This window comes from Paramisgurnus dabryanus, chromosome 7 (genome assembly GCF_030506205.2).
Source record: "Paramisgurnus dabryanus chromosome 7, PD_genome_1.1, whole genome shotgun sequence".
Taxonomy (NCBI): domain Eukaryota; kingdom Metazoa; phylum Chordata; class Actinopteri; order Cypriniformes; family Cobitidae; genus Paramisgurnus; species Paramisgurnus dabryanus.
In genome coordinates this window covers 33,978,101-33,999,885 of record NC_133343.1, presented here as the reverse complement: position 1 = coordinate 33,999,885, position 21,785 = coordinate 33,978,101, and the positions used below count along the sequence as shown (strand labels likewise).

At 37.0% G+C, this 21,785-nt stretch overlaps 1 protein-coding gene across 2 annotated transcripts in view; it reads right to left on the bottom strand.

The window, feature by feature from the left end:
• The window catches only part of raly (RALY heterogeneous nuclear ribonucleoprotein), a 110,081-nt gene that overhangs the window by 48,172 nt on the left and 40,124 nt on the right, over positions 1 to 21,785 (bottom strand). The window contains exon 1 of one of the 2 annotated variants that reach the window (XM_065279635.1): positions 882 to 977. The exons of the other annotated variant lie outside the window; for it this stretch is intronic. The gene's annotated coding sequence lies outside the window, so the exon portion shown is untranslated. Of the gene's footprint in view, positions 1 to 881; positions 978 to 21,785 lie in introns of those variants that run through there. 2 annotated transcript variants of the gene reach the window in all.

Sequence of the window (21,785 nt, the reverse complement as noted above, 5' to 3'; positions counted from 1 at the left end):
GTGAAGCCCTTCTATGCACATAAATCAATGCATCTATAATTATTGTATCTAAACATAATCAGAATTGCAAATGTAATGTCAATAATAAGTGTACACGGGTTTATTTATGGCCAGTGTATTTCTTTCCTGTGACTTTCATGGAACGCTGGCATGTTGGCGACAATCCTCCCTGGAGCAACCTGAGGTTAAGCCTCTTTTCAAGGACACAATGATAATTGCTCAAGGATGGCTCGTTTTGGATTTAAACCTACAGGCTTGTGGTTACTAGCCCAGATCACTAACCACTGGAGTATTCTACAGTACCCAACTGTATAATAATAAGTCTAGTAAAATGTTGTAATATTACGAAAGAAAATGCATTGAAGACTCTGGACCAGAATATCATAGAGTGATATAATTTGGGTTTATAAGCAAACATCTCACAACCGCATACAACATCCTGGTAACCACATAGCAATGCAATGAAAATAGTCACTGTACACCTTAGCAACCGCATAGCAACAGCATAGCATCCTAATCGCACACACTATGAGAATTACTGTATGTACTGTAGAGACAAGTGCCTTTAATAATCTAGTTTGAAGCGTAATTTTATCTAACAAAGTATTTTTAAGCCTTGTTACGGAAATCCAGGCTAAAGTCTCATAATCTATAAAGTTTAATTTCACATTGATTTCAATCTTTGACATGACCTTGCTCAGTCAGTATTAAAGATATTAAGATTATATTTTTCTTTACATTATGTAGGATGATTTTACAGCAAATTACAAAAAAATTACATTACAGACTGGGTTACAACTTACAAAAACAGATCAAAGTAAATGTGATGTCAGCAACAGTGTTTATACAGTAAGTAACTGTTTAAGTAAATAAATACTTACAGTAAACAACAGGTAAAGGAATAACTGGAGCAGAATCCACAAGCAAACAACAACATCAGCACCATCCCTTTATAACCTCGGTCAGATGAGTATAGCACAGCAAATCTAGTTGACAAGCAACAATAACATTCAGCAAAGCTCGTGCAATTCCTTTAACTGCCAGCAGGACAATGTGCCGCACCTTCAAAACCACCTTGCTATATATAGCAGGCATTGACTTCTGAACTTCTCCATTTATCAGGGTGTGACAATCCAGTGTGTGGACATGCAAGGAACAAAGGGGGCAATGCTATGTAAACAGCATGCACCAAGTACATTGTATTTATAGATCTACATTGAGAACATGAAGCCATATTCACTTTGAGATTTATTGTGTACATTTTATGTGGTACATTTTTCTATCCCAGTTAAAGAGGGGGGAGTACTCTGGGTTCGGAGCCCTCCCTTCGGACAGCACGCCAAATATGCTTTATCTTATTCCCTATTAATTACATGTTAATGCGAACTCGTGAAACATAATGAATAAGTGAATAAATAAGCTTTCCATTGATGTATGGTTTGTAAGGATACAACTATTTAAAATCTGGAATCTTGACATAAAATTCTAAATATTGAGAAATGGCCTTTAAAGTTGTCCAAATGATGTCATTAGCAACCCATATTACCAATGATAAATTCATTTTTTATAAAATATCTTCATGGAACATGGAGATGGATCTTTACTTTAGGGATGCATAACGATTAATCACGATTAATCTATAGCAGAATAAAAGTTTTTGTATACATCATATGTGTTTGTAAACTGTGTATAATAATTATGTATGTATATAAATATGCACACATACATGTATAATTTTAAGGGCCCTATTTTAACGATCTAAGCGCATTGTTTAAAGCGCACAGCTCAATGTCTAAATGGGCGTGCCCAAACCCACTTTTGCTAATTTAACGACGGGAAAAATGTTTTGTGCGCCGAGCGCATGGTCGAAAAGGGTTGGTCCTTAATGAGTAATAGGTGTGTTTTGGGCGTAACGTGCAATAAACCAATGAGAGTCTCAGCTCTCATCCCCTTTAAAAGCCAGTTGCGCTGGCGCTATGTCTAATCCCTATTTAGATGACGGACTTTGTAAACTGAAAAAATAAGCGGAGGAAGAAGATCCCCAGTTTAAGATTAATGTTAAATAATTGTGTTGTTTTTCACTTGTATTGAATTTTTTTTTTTTATTAAAACCTTTAAAACCCGTTTTCTTTTAGTCATGGAAGTAAAAAAGGAAGCTTTTAATTGCTTTAATTGTATGGCTATCCAATATCATAAAAAATAATTTAAAAGTAAGAAAAGTGTACTCTAAAAATACTTTATTTGTAACAAACATGAGATGAAAAATTTACAGACGTCTCTCCGCAAGTTTCAGCACTTGGACAGCGTCATCTCACCATATCCACAGGTACAGATTCATCATATACAATAAATCCGTGAGGTAGCATTTAAAAAAAATACATTTAAAAACAGATGCATTTGTTTAAAGCAAAGCATTTATTTACTTACCAGGCTGCAGGTGAAGCAGCTTTTTACGCCTTCTAATGTCTCATAATAAGTCCTCATTTATGTCCAAGAGACTCAATAATAATCTTTTACATTCAATCCTTAAATCTTTTAAATTTAAAAGCGTTTTTGTGCTGCTGCGCATTCATGCATGTGTTAAGCACACCTGCGTTGTCGTCCCGTTTAGGCGCATATTACTAATGCGCTCTTTAAATAACAAAAAAAAACATATCACTTTAGACTTTAGAGCAGGTTTTTGTTGGTTAATGGTGTAGTCTATTTTAGTTGCCTCAAAATAGCGCCAACAATGCGCCTGAACACACCTCGTTTTCAGACCAGAACGCCCTTGGCTGCAAAATGAGGCGCAAATGCATTTGCTAAACAACGTTTGCGCTAAACGTGAAAATGCGCAGGGTGGAAACTAGCAAAAGACAATTGCGTTGCGCATTGCGCTGCATTACGCTGGGTGTAAGATAGAGCCCTAAGAAAAAATAATAATAAGCATTTATATTTATATATATAAATGATACATAAATATACAAATGTATATACACATGTAAACATCTCTTAAATATATACATGCATGTGTGTGAATTTATCTATACAAAGTTATTATACACAGTAGACACAGATATATAATGTAAACAAAAACTTTTATTTTGCTATAGATTAATTGCGATTAATCGTTATGCATCCATATATCCTAATAATTTTTGCCCAAAAATTATCATACAATGTATTACTGACTATTGCTATAAATATACCCATGCAACTTAAGACTAGTTTTGTGGTCCAGGGTCACATATTGGTTCCTCAAGGGTACATCTCATACCTAAGTATTACATATTAGGACTTTTAAAGGGTACCGTCCCAGTGACAGCTTTTAAACCTTTCTTCTGACTTTTTTTGCGGGCGCTCAATGTGAAGTTAGTTAAAAAATGTATGTAGCCCGTCATGTGTGTGGTTCCTTTTTTCAAAATATGTGTTTTGCGCTTTGAGAGATCCTATGTGCATCACGTGTCTTGTCAAAACAAGTGCCTGCTGCAGACGCGTCTGAAGGGTTTATGATAAAAGAGATGCTCGCGTTTGCCAGATACTCCCGGAATGTCTTGCATATATTTTGTGAACGTGTCTCTTTTATCATAAACGGTTTTGACGCGTCTGCAGCAGGCACTTATTTGACAAAACACGTGATGCACACAGGATCTCTCAACACGCAGAACACATATTTTGGAAAAGGGAACCACACGCATGACACTCCGAACACTTATTTTGAATTAGCGCCCCTCGGATGAGCAGTCACGAGCCGCCACTGGTAAGGTGCCTTTTTTGCACTTATTATTGTGTTGTGACAAGGTTATCGTGAATAATGCAGACTGACCTACATAAAACCATTTGTTTCTTTGTAGAGCTACTTTATAGATGCTTTAAACTCAAAGTTAACATGCCTGGGTTTTAGTGCCTTTACTTTATATTGCTCAACAAGAGATTTTACAAAGTTGTACGATATAAATGACAAAAAGCAATCAAAACTAAATATAAAACAAAACCTTTGTGGTACAAGTGCAAACATTTTTCCTGTTACCAAGATGCTGGTATGTCGGCATAAAGTTTTTCTGTATCCAATCAGTACTGAATCGCGAATCACATTTTCTGAAGAGACCAAACTACTTTTAAACCAGCAGACAATCACTTTTTTCTTTCCTTGATGTTTCTGAAGCAAAACAATTTAGATTCACTTCTCTCCACAATGTTTCTTGACTAAGTGGGACGCCGTGCCAAGGCACTTCAATCAGGAAGCAGCAATGCAGATGAGCTATTGTATAGCTATTTACACAATAGACTTGCTAGTAGAGGTCTTTAATACACAGCATGACTCCGGTCGCCATAGTAACAGAAAATATAAATGGCCATTTATGTGCTAAAATGTGTACTTTAATAATAAATACCGAAAATAGCACTCACAACGCATTTTGTTTTCTCATGTTTCCCATTTAAAGAATATTTAAAGAGGACCACATGCTTTTCATGTATGATAAAACCAGAAACTTAAAAAGAGTCAATTTGATTTCGAATTAATTTTTATGTTTCAGAAATTATAGAGATTTTTGTTAATAAGAAAAAGAGGCAGTATTTGTTCATCCTCGTTTCCATGCAGGAGACATTTATTTTCCAAGTATTAAATGAGCAAACATACCATTTGATTGTGTTTATTTGCACATTAAAATCCAAATGTTAATCCTAACAAACAACACTGCCTGTAAATCCATTTCATTTGTGGTATTCACAGACGTAATGAGCCATAATAAAAATTCAGTATCTTACATTTTATTGTTCAATAAACAACAACCGTTCCGTGCAACAACAAATATTGCACTCGCTGACATGCGCTCATATATTTTTAATAGTTGGTGTGAATAATTCATTCTTTAACCTTCTAAAATTTTATTAAAGCTCCCTCCTCTATTGGAAAATCCGGTTCCCGCCCCCTCTGTGCTTCTTTGTTCATTCATCATTGGCTGTTGTTGCTGCCCGTCTCAATCACTTTGCTTTCCACCCCTAGTTTGGGTATGATGAACGAGCTAAAGGGAGTCTCATCTATCTGCTCGGCACCTCCATTTATCGCCTTGGCTAAAAAATAGATGGTGTATGAAGTGTAATTTGGTGCTGTAGCAGGGCTCCTGTCCCAGTGGATGTGTCGTGGGACTTTGATTAAATCCTTCTTATAGGAAATCAATACATTCTTCATTAGACCTCTCCTTTCACAAGCAAGCCTCCTTTGCTTCTTACACATTAACCCACACAGAAAGAGAGGAGAACTTGGCTTACAATAGGGAACAGTATTTGGGGTTAAAGATGGTTGGCTAAAAAGGGAAATGACATGATAAGATAAGGAAAAAGGAGTGTGACCTAGTGTTTAGGGAAAATAAAGGAATGTGATGGGGGGTCACGGAGTCAACAAAGAAAGGAAAGACTTGTAATCTAAGAGATAGAGAGAATCCAGTGAGTATCGTAAGGCATGATAAGTGCATGCAATATCTTATTTTGGCCAAAATTTGCACAATTCCAGAATTTATTGGGACAATCTTAGTGCAAAATTAATCCAAGATGCTGGACAAGATATTGCTCAAGCGCCTATCTGCTACAGAAATGCTAGAGAAATAAAAGCACATAATTCCTGACATGCATGCCTTACTGTGCGTTCACACCAGACACAGTAGAGGTGGCAAAAACGCACTATTCACACGTAGTTGGACGCTTGAACATTTTGAGTTTACTTGCTTCATTCGCGCAAGAAATTCTAGTCATTCGAGACATTCACACGGAAATTCGCATCATGGGAGGGGCTTCTACAACTCCGCTCGCTTTCTGTAATCACGTCACTACTAGAGCAAGCTCCTGATTGGTTAATGCGGTGCTAATATCCGTCAAAGTTCAGATTTTTTAACTTGCGCGTTTCCTGCGGCAACGATCAATTCTGCGTGTTCTGCGCCGCCCCATTCGCGCATACCGCACCGCAGGATGCCTATTCGCGTCTTTGCATTGACTTAATACTAAATACACACCAAACGCGTAACATCGCATTGCTCGCTCTAGATTACTCGCAGGATTTAAAGGAGTAGTTCACTTTAAGGATGGGGTCCATTGACTTTTTATAGTAGGAAAAAAATACTATGATAAGTCAATGGGCCCCATCTTTAAAATGGACTACTCCTTTAACTTTGTGTCATACGAATTTTTTGCTTGAGTTGAATATTGTCAACTTGTGCGAAGGCGCATTTGAGTCGAATAGCGTCACTACTAGAGCAAGCTCCTGATTGGTTAACGCGGTGCTAATATCCGTCAAAGTTCAAATTTTTTAACATGCACATTTCCTGCGGCAACTATCAATTCCGCGTGTTCTGTTCTGCCCCATTCGCGCTTACTGTGCCACAGGATGCCTATTCGCTTCTTTGCATTGACTTAATACTACATACACACCAAACGCATAGCATCGTGTTGCTCGCTCTAGATTACTCGCGGGATTTAACTTTGTGTCATATGAATTTTTCGCTTGAGTTGAATATTGTCAACTTGCGCGAAGGCGCGTTTGATTGGAATAGCATTACTACTAGAGCAAGCTCATGATTGGTTAATGCGGTGCTAATATCCGTCAAAGTTCAAATTATTTAACATGCACATTTCCTGCGGCAACTGTCAATTCCGCATGTTCTGTTCTGCCCCATTCGCACATACCGCACTGCAGGATGCCTATTTAAATCTTATTGACTTAATACTACATACACACCAAACGCGTAACATCGCGTTGCTCGCTCTAGATCTACTTGCGGGATTTAACTTTGTGTCATACAAATTTTTTGTTGAGTTCAATACAGTGTTGTCAACTTGCGCAAAGACGCGTTTGAGGCAAATAGCGCATGTTTTCGCGGCAATCGAGCCACCCAATTCGTGTCATCCGCTTCGCCCCGCGTGAGGACGCGTCTAATCGCGTCTTTGCATTTACTTCGTTTTTTGTCAATATTCGCGCAAATCGTTGAACTCGCATTTGGTGTGTATGCCCCATAACATGTTAATCACTCGCTTGCCACCTCTTCCGAGTCTGGTGTGAATGCATTTCTACTCCTGCGTATACGGGCAGGAACAGGATGTGATATCACACGCTAAAGTGTTGTTTTTGATTCTCACATCATGCACTGTAAAAAAAATAAGTTACCTGGTTGGCTTAAACTTACAATTATTAAACTCAAAAATATAAGTTGACAACAATAATTTTTGAGTAAAAAAACAGGTAACTTACAAATGTTTTTTTTTACAGTGTGTATTCTGATGGGCTTGCACTGTGATGGTTGCTTTTATTGTTATTATAGGTATGTGTGAAACTTTTTTAGTAGGGCTGCATAACGATTAATCGCGACTAATCGTTTGCAAAGTAAAATATTTTGTTGACATCATATATGTGTGTGTACTGTGTATAATAATTATGCATCAATGCACACATTTATGTATAATTTTAAGGTTTTTTATATATTAGGTATTATATTTCTATATAATATAAATGATCTATACATAATATATATATATACACACATGTAAATATTTCTTAAATATTTACATGCATGTGTGTGTATATATACATATTATTATACACCGTACACACACATATGTGATGTAAACAAAATATTTTATTCTGCAAATGATTAGTCGCGATTAATCGTTATGCAGCCCTAATTTTTTGTTTTATCTCTAACTGAAAAGGTTGCGATGTGAAATATTGTACATTCCATATCTTTTGGAAACACGTCTTCACGTGAATACGAATTTGCAGGTTAGAGTTTACACCAAACTTCAACTTTAGAACGTTCAGGAATGTAAAAGGTTTTGCATGAGCTTGTGTGTCTGCTCTGCCGCATTCGCATGCATATCAATGGAAGTCTATGGAACAAATAAACTCTATTGTGACCGCGGCATGAGAGAGAAAGAGAGAGAAATCATTGCTAATGACCAGGATAAGTCAAATGGATGAGAACCAATCGCTTCAAAATCAAAAGACAGAAATTTAACCACACGGTGAGCTCTGCTAGCCAAATGATTAATACAGATGGGCTTGAATGAATAAATGAATCCAAATTCGCAAAGTGAATCAGGTTAGCATTCTCTAAATAAGATCTTTAAAAGCACCCAGTCAACCAGGCAGCTGCAAAAACACTACCGGCAATAATAAATAACAGGCAGCTTTTGAACTTTGAACGGGTCTCGCGTTCCACAGTTCTATGAGCTCTTTGGAAAGGGTCCAGAGTTAAATCATTTCAAAGAGCAGAAACGAAAACTCCTCTAGGTTCCTGGCCCAGACAGAATATTTAATTTATCTCCTTCCGATGATAGACTGTTTGGCCGGCGCTGGCCCGGCAGAAGGCCAACCTCTGCCAGAGGTATTTTAATGAGTTTGTGAGTGTCACCTGCTGTCAATTTCAATTTGAGGTGAAGAACTCCCCGGAGGCTAATTTGCTTTTGCAGACAGTACGCTACTTTCAATTGGCAGCTGCCGCTGAACGCTACATGCTTTGTAAGCACCCAATATCTTACTCCTTCATCTCTTACTCGAGACATATGCTGCATCTCAATTTGTATATCAGTTGGTCTAAATAGTATGCGAGATTAGAGGCAATGCTGAACTTTAGTAGAACTTTAGCATACTACACTTATTATTTTTCCAGTGCGTAGTATGCAAATTTTCCATATGCAAAAAACTTTTCAGCGTGTGCAATATACACAAGACATACTGCTACGGATATTATTCCCACAATACAACTTAACTTGATCAACACATAGATTTAAGCTACAGTGTAAACAATCATAAGCCAATTTTTTTTTGACTGTCAAAACAAACCTGGATTAAAATAAAGGTCACGTGACAACAATCCATTACTTCATAGTTCAAACTGTTAAGTTTTACCATAGTATTTAATTTCAGACATAGCCAAATATATTCATAGCATATGGCATACTATTCATGATTGATTTTTGAAGTGTGCCACGCATGTTTTTAGCTGCTTTTTCCACTGCGCAACAATAGAGGAAGTTATGACGGTTCTCTTAGACTTAAGCAGTAAAAAATGACATGAAATTCACAACGAAGAGACTGAGCAAGACGAAAAAAATATATAGATAATGTCATCCTTAACTCAACCTTGTGGCGTTCCAAACCCACACGTCTTTCTTTCCTCAGGGAAACAGATAAAGACAATGCTCTTTATTTTTCACACAATGACGGTGAATGGCGAATTAAACTTTCAGCCACAAAAATTCTGCCTAACTTAATTTTTTGTGCTTCATGGAGGCAAGAAAGTCACATGGAGCAACATGAGGGTGATTAAATGACGACAGTATTTGCATTGCAATGTGGGACTTTTAGAAAGATCTCTTGACAGAAATGCAATAAAATATATACATAACTATATTAACAGTGGTGTATAAAGACCTTACATAATGAACTGTATTGTTTTTATTACCTTAGAATGAGCTATCTTGTTATATAGTAACAAACAAAGTACTACAGATCGCTCTACAGTCCCTACATTGTCTTAGACAACAACACAAAATACGTGAAATAGTCACGCATTATTTTGCTCAGTTTTTTGTGGCATTGTCACGTATTTCCACCATTTTACGTGCCCATGCCACGCATTTCTTTTCCGCGTCAGTTTCATGTATTGGTTACTCAACTGTTTTTCCTATTTTCTTACAATTGTCGCTTCGGTTTGGGGTTATAACTACTTTCTGTTAAATAAAATGATATCCTTACCAAAACCCAACTCTAACCCTAACGTCAGGCGACAATGGTTTAAAAAGCATACGAAAAAATGCAAAGTGACATCCTAATGAAAACAGCAAATCTAACCCCAAACCAAAGCAAATAACTGAAATTGACACGGAAAAAAAAAATGCGTGGCATGGACATGTAAAATGGTGGAAGTACGTGACAATGCAACGAAAAACTGAGCAAAATATTGTGTGACTATTTCACGGAAATTTGTGAGATCAAGTTGTGTTTGTCCTGTGGCAGCTACTGTAGCTTCTCTTTGCGTTTCGAAATTAAGGTTGGTTGCAATTCGCAATCTCATCTCTAGATGCCACAAAAAAACTCACACTGGACCTTTAAGGCTTTATCCACACGAAGCCGGTGCATTCCCTGTCCGATCATTTTTTTTCCTTGCTCTAAAGAAATAATCCGTAAACACGAAACCACTGAAACCGACTGAAAGCGGTGTAGTATATATGCCGGACCAGTATGGGGCGCTGTAATTCTGCCACAGATATACACTATACACGGAGAAGAAGACTTTGAGCATGCGCATAGCCAACGTATGGTGTTGTCCATTATCGCTTGTTGGTCACCACAATTGCATAGAAGCAATAGATTTTGCTGTAATAAAGCTAGTAGGCTTTAGTAGCTTCTGTAGCACGAACACAATCACGTAATCCGCCGTTATTGTTGTTGCTGTTACGTGTGACGCTTCCGACACGTGATGTGATGACGTTTTCGCTTCACAAAATATACGGATTGGCTGTACAGACGAAACCGCAAGGATGTCGGTTTCAGATTTATCCACTTTAGGACCCGGTTTCAAAAAATAGCGGATTCAGTCTCCCAAAACGCCGGATCCGTGTGGATGATATGCCAATACGATAACAAATTTATACGTATGCAGTGATACGCGTCTCCGTGTGGACAGCCCCCAAGAAATAATGTGATTTTTTTCTAGATCTGTTAATGCAACAATAGACGTTCATGTAGTACATGAACTATACTATAGTATGCTATCAACAATAAAGAATATGCATTAAGTATGCAGTATGTAAATTGGACCTACAAACTAATCCTAAACCCTTTCTTTCTTTTTTCTTTTGGCTGGAGGTGACGTTCATTATGTGCTTGCCCGTCTCAAGGTTTCCTGGCTGGCACTCAAGGTTTTGCTTGGGTTACTGTATCATCCATCAGAGCAAAGCTACCTGCACTGCATGCTGTCATGGCAGAACCATCCAGAAGTCCAATTTGAACGTACCCATTCACAGTAATCAAAATTAAGTGAAGTGAGAAAAGGAAATAACAATTGCTTAATTGTGGCCCAATTACTAAATGACTCTAGCTGAACTGGTTACAGGCAATGGCCAAAATGTGCACTGCAGTATATAATATAGTACATACTACCTGTATGTGAAAGTATTATTTGACCCTTCCTGTGACATTAAATAATCCTACATGATGTAAATAAAATATAACCTTGATCTCTTTAATAATAACTAAGTAAGGTGATGTCAGAGATTCATGCTCCTAATGAGATTTAAGGGTATTAGAGAGAGAGAGAGAGAGAGAGAGAGAGAGAGAGAGAGAGAGAGAGAGAGAGAGAGAGAGAGAGAGAGAGAGAGAGAGAGAGAGAGAGAGAGAGAGAGAGAGAGAGAGAAGCGAGAGAGCGAGAGAGAGCGAGAGAGAGAGAGAGAGCGAGAGCGAGAGAGAGCGCTTGTTTGATTATTAGCGTCGCTCAGCTGTAGCGAATAAAATGTGACAAAAATAGCAATGTATTGTTAGTCATGCTACACCGGTAATCATTTGAAAAAAGCAGCTTGTTACTGGAAAAGCTACAGAACTACAAAACAGCTGAGTTACTGTCACACTGCTGAAATCTTTATTTAAGGAACAGTTGCTTGCTCTTTCTTAAACTTTATGGTTCAATAAGAACCTTTAAGCAACAGCACCCTTCTGTAGCACTAAAGGACCTTTGGGTAACACTTTATTTCGAAAGTCTGCTTTAGATATTTTAATAACTATAACTTTGCAACTTCTTGTCAACTATCAGTCTATTAGTAGACTGTCTGCTTTATATCTACTGTACTACGAGCACTATATTTTGAGGATCCCTCAAGAGACATCCTACGGATTATAAATATCATTGCCAATACATGTCAACTAATTTAACTTTTTAGGATTTATTATTTAATTATTATTTATAAAGCACAAGGGCTTCATCTTTATGACAAGTCTCAAGTTAAAAAAACAAGATTATTATTGGCTTGTCAATTTAATTCTGGGTCAAATAGCACTCCTAAATTTTTCACCACTGGTTTATTACAGCCAAGAGTCCACGAATAAAATTTATGGAATCCTGTTTTGCATCCGAGCCAAAAAGCATAATCTCAGTTTTATATTCATTAAATTTCTAAAAATGTAGCGCCATCCAGTCCCTGATGTCCGTTAAGCAATTCAAAAGAGGAGACATATCACATCCATTGTCTTTTCTAAGTGCCAGATAAATCAGCGTGTCATCAGCATACAAATTAAACAAGACACTGTGCTTCCTAAATATAGCGCATAAAGGGAGCAAGTAGCTACATAGAAAACAAAAGGGGGGCAAGAATGGAACCTTGTGGAACGCCACACTTTAGTGGAGTTGAAGTTGACCTACATTCGCCCAACTTCACAGCAAAGCACCTATCAGCTTAATATAACCTAAACCATTTCAAGCCGCCTTTCCACTGCACACGACATTCTGAACAATTGTCAGAGTCACAGTCTAATGAAGTTCAGTTTAATCGTAACTTGGGAAAGCAGCTCATTCCAGCGCAAGAGGCTTCATTCTAATATTTACCATAGTGGATTAAATAAATGAATGCAAATGAAACAATAAACAGCTATGCATATATAACAAAGACTGCAAATATTTGTTGGAGAGAACATATGGAGACAAAATTAAAATAATAATGTATACATATTAAATTAATAATGTATTACTTATCATTACATATAGGATGGAATAATTTTCACGTCGCACAGTGTTTTAATCGGAATTCACTGAAATACATCACTTCCGGTCAACGTATCGCATGCGGTGTAGTTAATTTTTTTAATGGATTCAACTGTCAAAACGAATCCAGCACCTCACGCAGCCCCTTTGCGACTCTCCAGGGAACGAATGACTTCCGGTTTATCGGCCGTCGTGTGCAGTGGAAAGGTGGCTTAAGAGCCGTCCCAAATGGGAAACCATAACTTTATGATTGACTGTATCAAATGCTGCACTTGGGTCCAGCAACATTAAAATCAATGGGGCTCCAGTATCAACGTTAATAATATACTATTTTGAACCTGTACTGTGTTTTGCACTAAAACCTGACTGAAAGACTTTAAAAACTGGATTTTTTTCTAGAAATTATTGTAGTTAAAACTAATTTCTCCAAGACCTTTGAAAGAAAGGGCAATTTTAAAAATAGGTCTGAAGTTGAATAAATCAGTGGGGTCCATTTAATATTCTGTAACCCACTACTTTAAAAACTTGTTTCAAGAACCCTCCCAGGATAAAATCTTGGGGACTAGTAGATGGTTTCATATGTTTGACAATTCCTTCCAAATCAGACATAGAAACTGTCTCAAGCTGATGGAAGATTGGCTCAAACTGACCAACTAACCCTATAGTCTACTAATACTCTAATGAGATTTGACAAGTACTGCAGTTGCAGTGTTACTTATATACCATTCCAAAATATATGACATATTCGATTACATTTTTACAAATATACAGCTTTAACCTGCCAACTTATGGCCTTATTATGTCTAATATAACATAGTTGTATAACAAGTGTCATTTTGATTGACACCAATTATGTCTCCACACACATAGTACGGCTGTAAGAAAAAAAAAACACTAACACAAAACGTATTTCACGATCTCACCTACCAATATGACCTCTTCGTTTAATCACACGCTTTTTTAACAAACATTTATTAAGTTAATAGATTGTTAATGGAGCGTTAAATTAAACTGTATCCCATTTTTATAAACATCTTTGACTCTGCTGAGCCACTGCTGAGGTTTTCAGCAGTCAGATTCTCTGTCAGGCTGTTGTCAGAATAAAAAGGCATTCTGCACACTTCCCTTTGATGTCTGTGACCCGAAGAGAGGAGAGAAGAGAGGATGGCAAGACACTTAAAAGTCACTGCTGTGGGAGAAAGATGGAGAAGACATAGGAGAGAAAGAGCGATACGGAAGGCGTGAGAAAAGATGAAAAGAAGAGGTACAAAGAAATGTTTCTTCTGTATCTTCGCACCTACGCTTCAGAAGAATATACTGTTTAAAGGCCTATGAAAGATTTTAGCTTGCTTTAACAAAGATCTGTGATTTCAAATGTTCAATCTTGATGACGTCAGATTAGATTGATATGAGCTTTAGTAAAATGCATTTAGGAGCCTTTTGGGTCCAAACTTTCACAAGTGTTGTATTCAGACACTATTGAAGTCATGAGTACAATTTTCATAAATGTGTAAATTGGACAGATTTCAGCACCATCAATTTTTTCAATCTCACTATGAATGCAGATAAGCTCATTCTATTTTAGTTTCTATTACGTGTGATGACATTGCCTTATAAACAGGCATTGCATGATAGTTGTGCAAATGAATTGATTAGAAATGTCTAATATAGTAAAATTATATATAATATAAATATATAAATATTGCAGATGCAAGAGCTGCTAAACAGCAACACTGTAAAAAATAGATAATAATATTGTCCACACAATCTCGGCACGTATACATCAAATATTTCACAATACGCTTAATCTCGGCCTCAGGCCATTCAGAAATACCATTTTGTTCGCATAATTCATTAAACGCTACAGCATTCATTAAACGCCACCGATTTTTCAGCAAAGTCCTCTAAGTGCAAAGTAGATTAATGTAAAATGGATCACATTTAAACTTATATCCCTTGTGAGTACTTGGACCTGAATACAACCGAATGTGGCAGCCGCATGCATTACAGTGCCCCCTAATGTGTTTGGGTTTTTTCATTTTTACCTTTTTAAGAGCTCCTATGGTCCAATTTACATTTCCTTTGGTGTGTAAGTGTGTATTAGTACATATTAACGATATGCAAAAGGTACGAAACCCCAAAGTTTACTCCTGTTAACATTGCATTGTGAGTGAATCTTTTAAACATGGTAAGGAGCGTCACATTTCTGGCTGACGTCAGAGGTATTCAGGCCAATCAGGGACAAAGCTTTTCAAATTGATGAGTTTTGTACAAAATCAGTGCGTTTCAGGAAGACAGTATATCGAAATGTATGGTATGTGGAAAATAACGTGTTTTTAACCATAAACCACGCAAACACATTGAATTATACATAATACACAAAATAACGTTGTTTTTAGTAATGAAATAGGTGCACTTAAAATACTGACTTTTATCATTTGCAATGTTTCTAGTTTACGATGTCTTGTCCAAAAAAGTGGAGGTTTTTGCCAAAAGAGCTTGCATGCACTTAGAGGGTTTTGCAGCGAAAGACAATTAAATTTTTGTTTAACGCCACTACAAGTAATGCACATTATAGGCTACTTCTCATAAAAAACTTAGTTTCATTAAAAAATGAACATGAATTTTAGATTCCCTCAGTATTTGGTGCTTTCATGTGCTTGACTTGGCATCGTCCTGATGATGTTATCCCAGCAGGATCTGACAATGTTCCAGACAGCAGGAGACAACATGGCCAATTTCACAAACTTGCTTACATTTTACATGGATAGAATGCCGAATCTCAAATATTTATGTTGTGGTTTATGTCAAAAATTTTTCATTTTATTTTTATCATAAAAGTTTCCCTGCCAGGTTTACAAGAAATAAAAAAACAGAAATTTTAATAAATATATTATTTTATAAATATATTTTAGAATTGAACAGGCCGAAAAGCTGTCACTGGGACAGTACCCTTTTTAAAGATCCATACAGGTACTGTAGATTTGAATTAAACAGCAGAGGGGTTGAAGTATCAATTGTACAAATTTTTGATAGGTTAATTTAACCCAACAGCTGATTTTGTCACGTTTTGACCCCTTTTCAGAGTGTAATTTTCATTAAACTCCGTATAAATCTTTTAGATTAAATTTTTTGGGGTTACCCCTGCCTGACCAATACCCCCGAGCCTCAACATTAGTAATTATAGTAAACATGATAAGGTCTCGGTATTAAATTACCTCCATGTCAATATATTGACCAGAGTGCATCCCAAAAGGATGAAGAGATAATTTAAAAGCCATCTCATCCTAACCCACAGCAAAATTTAAACTGGAACCAGCAGTATGAAAAATTTCAGATAACTTTTAGCGCAAAGAAAAATTATCCCCTCAATTATCTTCTTCTCTGTTTGAACTCCGATCCACACGCAAAATGAAATAACAGGGTGTTCGTAATACACGGAGCAAAAGCTACGACGGTTGTTTAGACAGTGAGAGAGACAGAAATGGTTCAAGTGAAGCGTGTCTGATTGCAACATTGCGTTGATTTGGTGGCGGTGCCGTCCGGCCGTAATGCGGTGGTCATTCAGATTGCGAATCGCTGCTATAATTACTTCTCGCCAAATCCAGATGAAGGTCTTTATTTCAGATTAATTATCTTAATCACAGCATATCAGACTCAGATGAACTCGCAGCACTGGAATGTGAATCGATGTGTGATGACATTGAAAGGGCAACGACGTCTGAGACGTTCTGATAATTATGCACGGACAGGGAACGGTGACAAAACAAATCAGTTAGGTTCATCTCGTGAAGTGGAACCAGTGTTTGGATTATGCAAATGTGTCGTAGGATTGTGACAAGAAAATGGTGGAAGGGGCTTGAAAATCAAACGCTGCCGAACAGAAACCTAGCACTTTACATTTTAATGTTTTACAGGAAGACCAAATATGAATGATGGTACACTTCGTTTATTTAAAAAAATTATATAAAGTGACTTACAATTAATTCATGAGATTTGATCAGTTTTCAAAGGGATCAAACCTGCAACCTTTGGACTGCTAACACTATACCCTACAGAAATAGCTCAAAAATAACACAAATGTGTTATTTACAACCCAACATTGGGTCGTAAAGGGACAAGGACAGCCCCTTGGCCTTGGGTTGTAATTTAACCTATGCTGGGTTGTTTTAACCCATTGTTGGGTCAAATATACACATAGAGCCTGTGGCCATTTTATGTATATTAGTTTTAGTTAGGTTTTTAATTAATTTGTATATTGTATTACATGTGTATTTATTTTATTTTTTTTATGCTCATAGCCTTGCAACGAAATTTCGTTCAACTGTACATTGCAAAATGTGTAGCTGGATGACAATAAAGTATGTCTATGTCTATGTCTATGTCTATGTCTATGTCTATGTCTGGGTTGAAAATAACCCATAAATGATAATCTGAAAATTAGTCATAAATTACAAACAGATTAAAATGTTTAGATAATAAGAAATAAATACATACACACAAAAAATGGTGGGTTATTTTTAACACAGCGTTGGGTCAAAAAGAGACAAATCCAGCAATTGGGTTAAATTAACCTAGAAAATGTTTATATTCAGCCCAGTCACACAAAATGACGTACCTATAGTCACATAATTTTTGTATTCTTTTTCGTGGTACTGTCACGAATTTCCGTGTTTTTTTGTGATCGTATCACAAATGTATGTTTATGTGTCATTGTCACATATTAGTTACTCAACTGTTTTGTCCTATTTTCTTACCATTGTCACTTTGGTTAAGGATTAGATTTACATAAGATGACATCCTTACCCAAACCCAACTCTAACCCTAACGCCAGGCGACAATGGTTTAAAAATCAGAAAATATAAAAGTACATCAGAAAAAAATAGTATAAACCAATACTTAAAGTGACATCCTAACGCAAACACCAAATCTTTCCATAAACCGAAGCGACAATGGTTAGAAAATAGTAAAAAGCAGTCGAGTAATACGTGGCAATGACACGCAAACAGAAATTTGTAATATGATATTTATTTGTAATAAAAAAACGAAAAAAAAAATATGTGACTATAGGTATATAATTTCTTGAGACTGGGTAGTTTTATTTCACCCAACAATGGGTTAAATCAACCCAGCATTTTGGGTTGAAACATCCCAGCATACTGTAGGTTAATTTACAACCCAACAGTTTGAGTTTATTCCCCTTTTGACCCAACGCTGGGTTAAAAATAACTATTTTCAAATAGCTTGAAAGTCACCCATTACTACCAACTATTTAAGCAGATTTAAATAATCATATTCATGTTTAAATATGAACCCATGTTTGGTCCTGTATTCATGCTGAATCTAGTCTTTCTAGAATCTTAATGAGCCGTTTGAAGTGTTAAACTATTAAACTGTGTGCCGTTATCCTCCCTGGTGCCTTCTTGGCCTCAGTAGTATGTAAATGAATCAAAACACATTTAATAATTAACAAAGAACAGTTTGTCACCAAGTTAAATTTATATTTTAATTATATTTAAAGTAGGCGTACCTTGCTTTGTATTATTTTTTAAATGTACAATAGGCTGCATTGGCGTTAAATGATGTATGATCGTAAACTGCGGATTATTTGAATGAATCACCATCATAATGTGTTCTACATATAGCAATCGCAATGCTAATTTAGTTTTTTTTATAATATTGCAAGTTAATTAAGTAAAGCAAGGTGATCTTTTTCTTTTTAATTGGTAATACGCATCTGTACAGAATGGAGAAATATTAACCATGCACACAGTCAGTGTTATTTTTTTTTAAAGTGGCAGAGATCATGAATAAATCATCAACAGTGCTATTCTGTATCAAGAATTCTGGTACAGTTTTTTTTCGAATCAAAGGCTGACAGGCGGATTTCTGTGAAGCTCCAGATTGCTGTTAGGAGATGTTGAGGAACAATAGGAAACTGTTCTGTTCACGCTTTACTGATTTCCAATAAAGCATCAACAACCGTGCAGAACACTCTCTGATAAATCCTCTCCGGAGAGATGTGTCGATATTGGTGATGATTTTGAATAGAGGAAGCTGGTGGAGGAAATTGTCTTAAAAATATCAGAAAGTCCACTTGACTAGACTAAACAATGCAGGTCGTACAGTACAGTACAGTACAGTATGTGCAGCTGTTTGAATCTTTCTACCACTGTACAGTTTTATCAACAGGGGCAAATCAGGGACATGAATTAAGAAAATAAAATAAAAACAAACATTTTGATTTTATGTTGAATGTAACATAATTATTACAATGTATTTACAAATGCAACTAAAAACAGATAGACAGACAGACAGACAGACAGATAATCTGTCTGTTTATCTATCTGTTTTGTCTAATTTTAGTTGCATTTGTAGATACATTTACATAATTATGTTAAATTTAACTGTCTGTCTGTCTGTCTGCCTATCTCTGTCTGCCTGTCTATCTATCTATGTCTATCTGCCTACCTGTCTATTACTGTCTGCCTGTCTGTGTCTGTCTGTCTATCCATCTCTGTCTGTCTGTCTGTCCGTCCGCCCGTCCGTCCATCCATCTATTTTTGTCTGTCTGCCTGTCTATGTCTGTCTGTCTATCCATCTATCCAACCATCCATCCATCTCTGTATGCCTGTCTGTCTGTCTGCCTGTTTATCTCTGTCTGTCTGTCTGTCTGACTATCCATCTATCCATCTATGTCTGTCTGTCTGCCTGCTTGCCTGCCTGTCTATCTCTCTCTGTCTGTCTGTCGTCTTTCCATCTATCTTTGTCTGTCTGTCTGTCTGTCTGTTTGTCTATCCATCCATCCCTCCATTTATTATCTATCTATCTATCTATCTATCTATCTATCTATCTATCTATCTATCTATCTATCTATCTATCTATCTATCTATCTATCTATCTATCTATCTATCTATCTGTCTTACTTTCTGTCTGTTCGTTCGTTAGTCTGTCTGTCTGTCCATCTGTCCGTCTGTCTGTCTTTCCATCTATCTTTGTCTATCTATCTATCCACCTATTTATGTCTGTCTGTCTGCCTGCCTTTCTATGTCTGTCTGTCTGTCTATCCATCCATCCATCCATCCATCCATCCATCTATCTATGTCTGTCTGTCTGTCTGTCTGCCTGTCTATCTCGGTTTGTTTGTCTGTCTGTCTGTCTGTCTGTCTGTCTGTCTGTCTGACTATCCATCTATTTATCCATCTATCTATGTCTGTCCGTCTGTCTGTTTTTCCATCTATCTTTGTCTGTCTATTCATGTATTTATGTCTGTCTGTCTGCCTGTCTATCTATGTCTGTCTGCCTGCCTGCCTGCCTGCCTATCTATCTCTGTCTGTCTGTCTGACAATCCATTTATCTTTGTCTGTCTGTCTTTCTGTCTGTCTATCCATCCATCTATATATGTCTGTCTGTCTGACTGATTATTCATCTATCTATCCATCCATCTATGTCTGTCTGTCTGTCTATCTCTGTCTGTCTGTCTGTCTGTCTGTCTGTCTTTCCATCTATCTTTGTCTGTCTATTCATCTATCTATGTCTGTCCGACTGCCTGCCTCTCTATCTCTGTCTGTCTGTCTAAATATGTCTGTGTGTCTATCCATCTATCTACTGTATGTATTCATCTATCTATCCATCTATGTCTGCTTGTCTGTCTGTCTGTCTGTCTATTCAACTATCTATGTCTGTCTGTCTGTCTGCCTCCCTGTCTATCTCTTTCTGTCCGTCTGTCTGTCTATCACTGTATGTCTGTTTGTCTGTCTGCCTGCCTGTCTATGTATGTCTGTCTGTGTTTATCTATATATCTGTGTCTGTCTGTCTATCCAACTATCTATCTATGTTTGTCTGTCTGTCTGTCTGCCTCCCTGTCTATCTCTGTCCGTCCGTCCATCTGTCTGTCTATCACTGTATGTCTGTCTGCTTGTTTGTATATTCATCTATCTATGTCTGTCTGTCTGTCTGTCTGCCTGACTATTTATGTCTGTCAGTCTGTCCATGCATCCATCCATCCATCCATCCATCCATCCATCCATTCATCCATTCATCCATCCATCCATCCATCCATCCATCTGATATTATGTGTCAGACTTAACTTGTAATTCTCATCATGAGAGGAAAAGCAGAGACATGCATTAAGTAAATAAGGTCAATTTTTAATGTTTATGTTGACTTAAAAGTCATTATTAAAATACATTGACAAATACATTAAAAACCCTGTGTCCCATATAAAAAATTTTATACTGCACGATACATTATTTCCTATAAATGCACTTTTTATGAAAAGCAACATGTACAGTATATAATACTGAAGCTCTGCATTCATATGAATTATACTGCAGTGATACAGCAGTGATTCTTTTATCTTTTTGGCAGGGGTAATCTCTTGGCACTTTTTGAGAGTGGGACCTGTGAGGTAAAACCAACACTGGCCGGGACCAAGCAGAATAGAGCATCTTTACTTTGTGAACTTAATAAAGGGTTAGACTGATTCAGCAACTTGGGTTTTTGCAGTGTTTCGCAGTGTTCACTTTGTCCCGCTAGCAACACCAATCACTTTTACAGGTCTGATGGACACTGTATTAAACCTACAAGCGGTTATGACCTTCTATGCATTGGCCTACAGAGACACCCTGAGATCTGATGCAAACTTCTGAAGAGAACCTGTATAGAGGTGTACTCAAAACAATGTCATCTGGGATTGTTGGAGGCATATAGTTCAAACTTGGATTTTGGTATGTGAACAAACTTTGAAAAATTTAGTTGGCTGGCTATGGGAACACCTGACAGATCTACACAAACAAACAAGCACAGGCTGTCATTACGTTAATGAAATATTATCAGTTTCATGTACAAAATACAAAGAGTGCTCAGCTTACCTCTGACCAAGAAGTAAAACCTCAGGATGTTAAACATCATTGAAGACAAATTTTTCTGTTGCCATGTTAAAAATATCCTTCAGCAGACCTGTGAACATTGGGCTACAACTTACTATTCACACAACAACCAGCTGCAAGAAGCTGTAGGGCTAAGCAGTAAGAAACACCCTGTGGTGTTCATTACTCG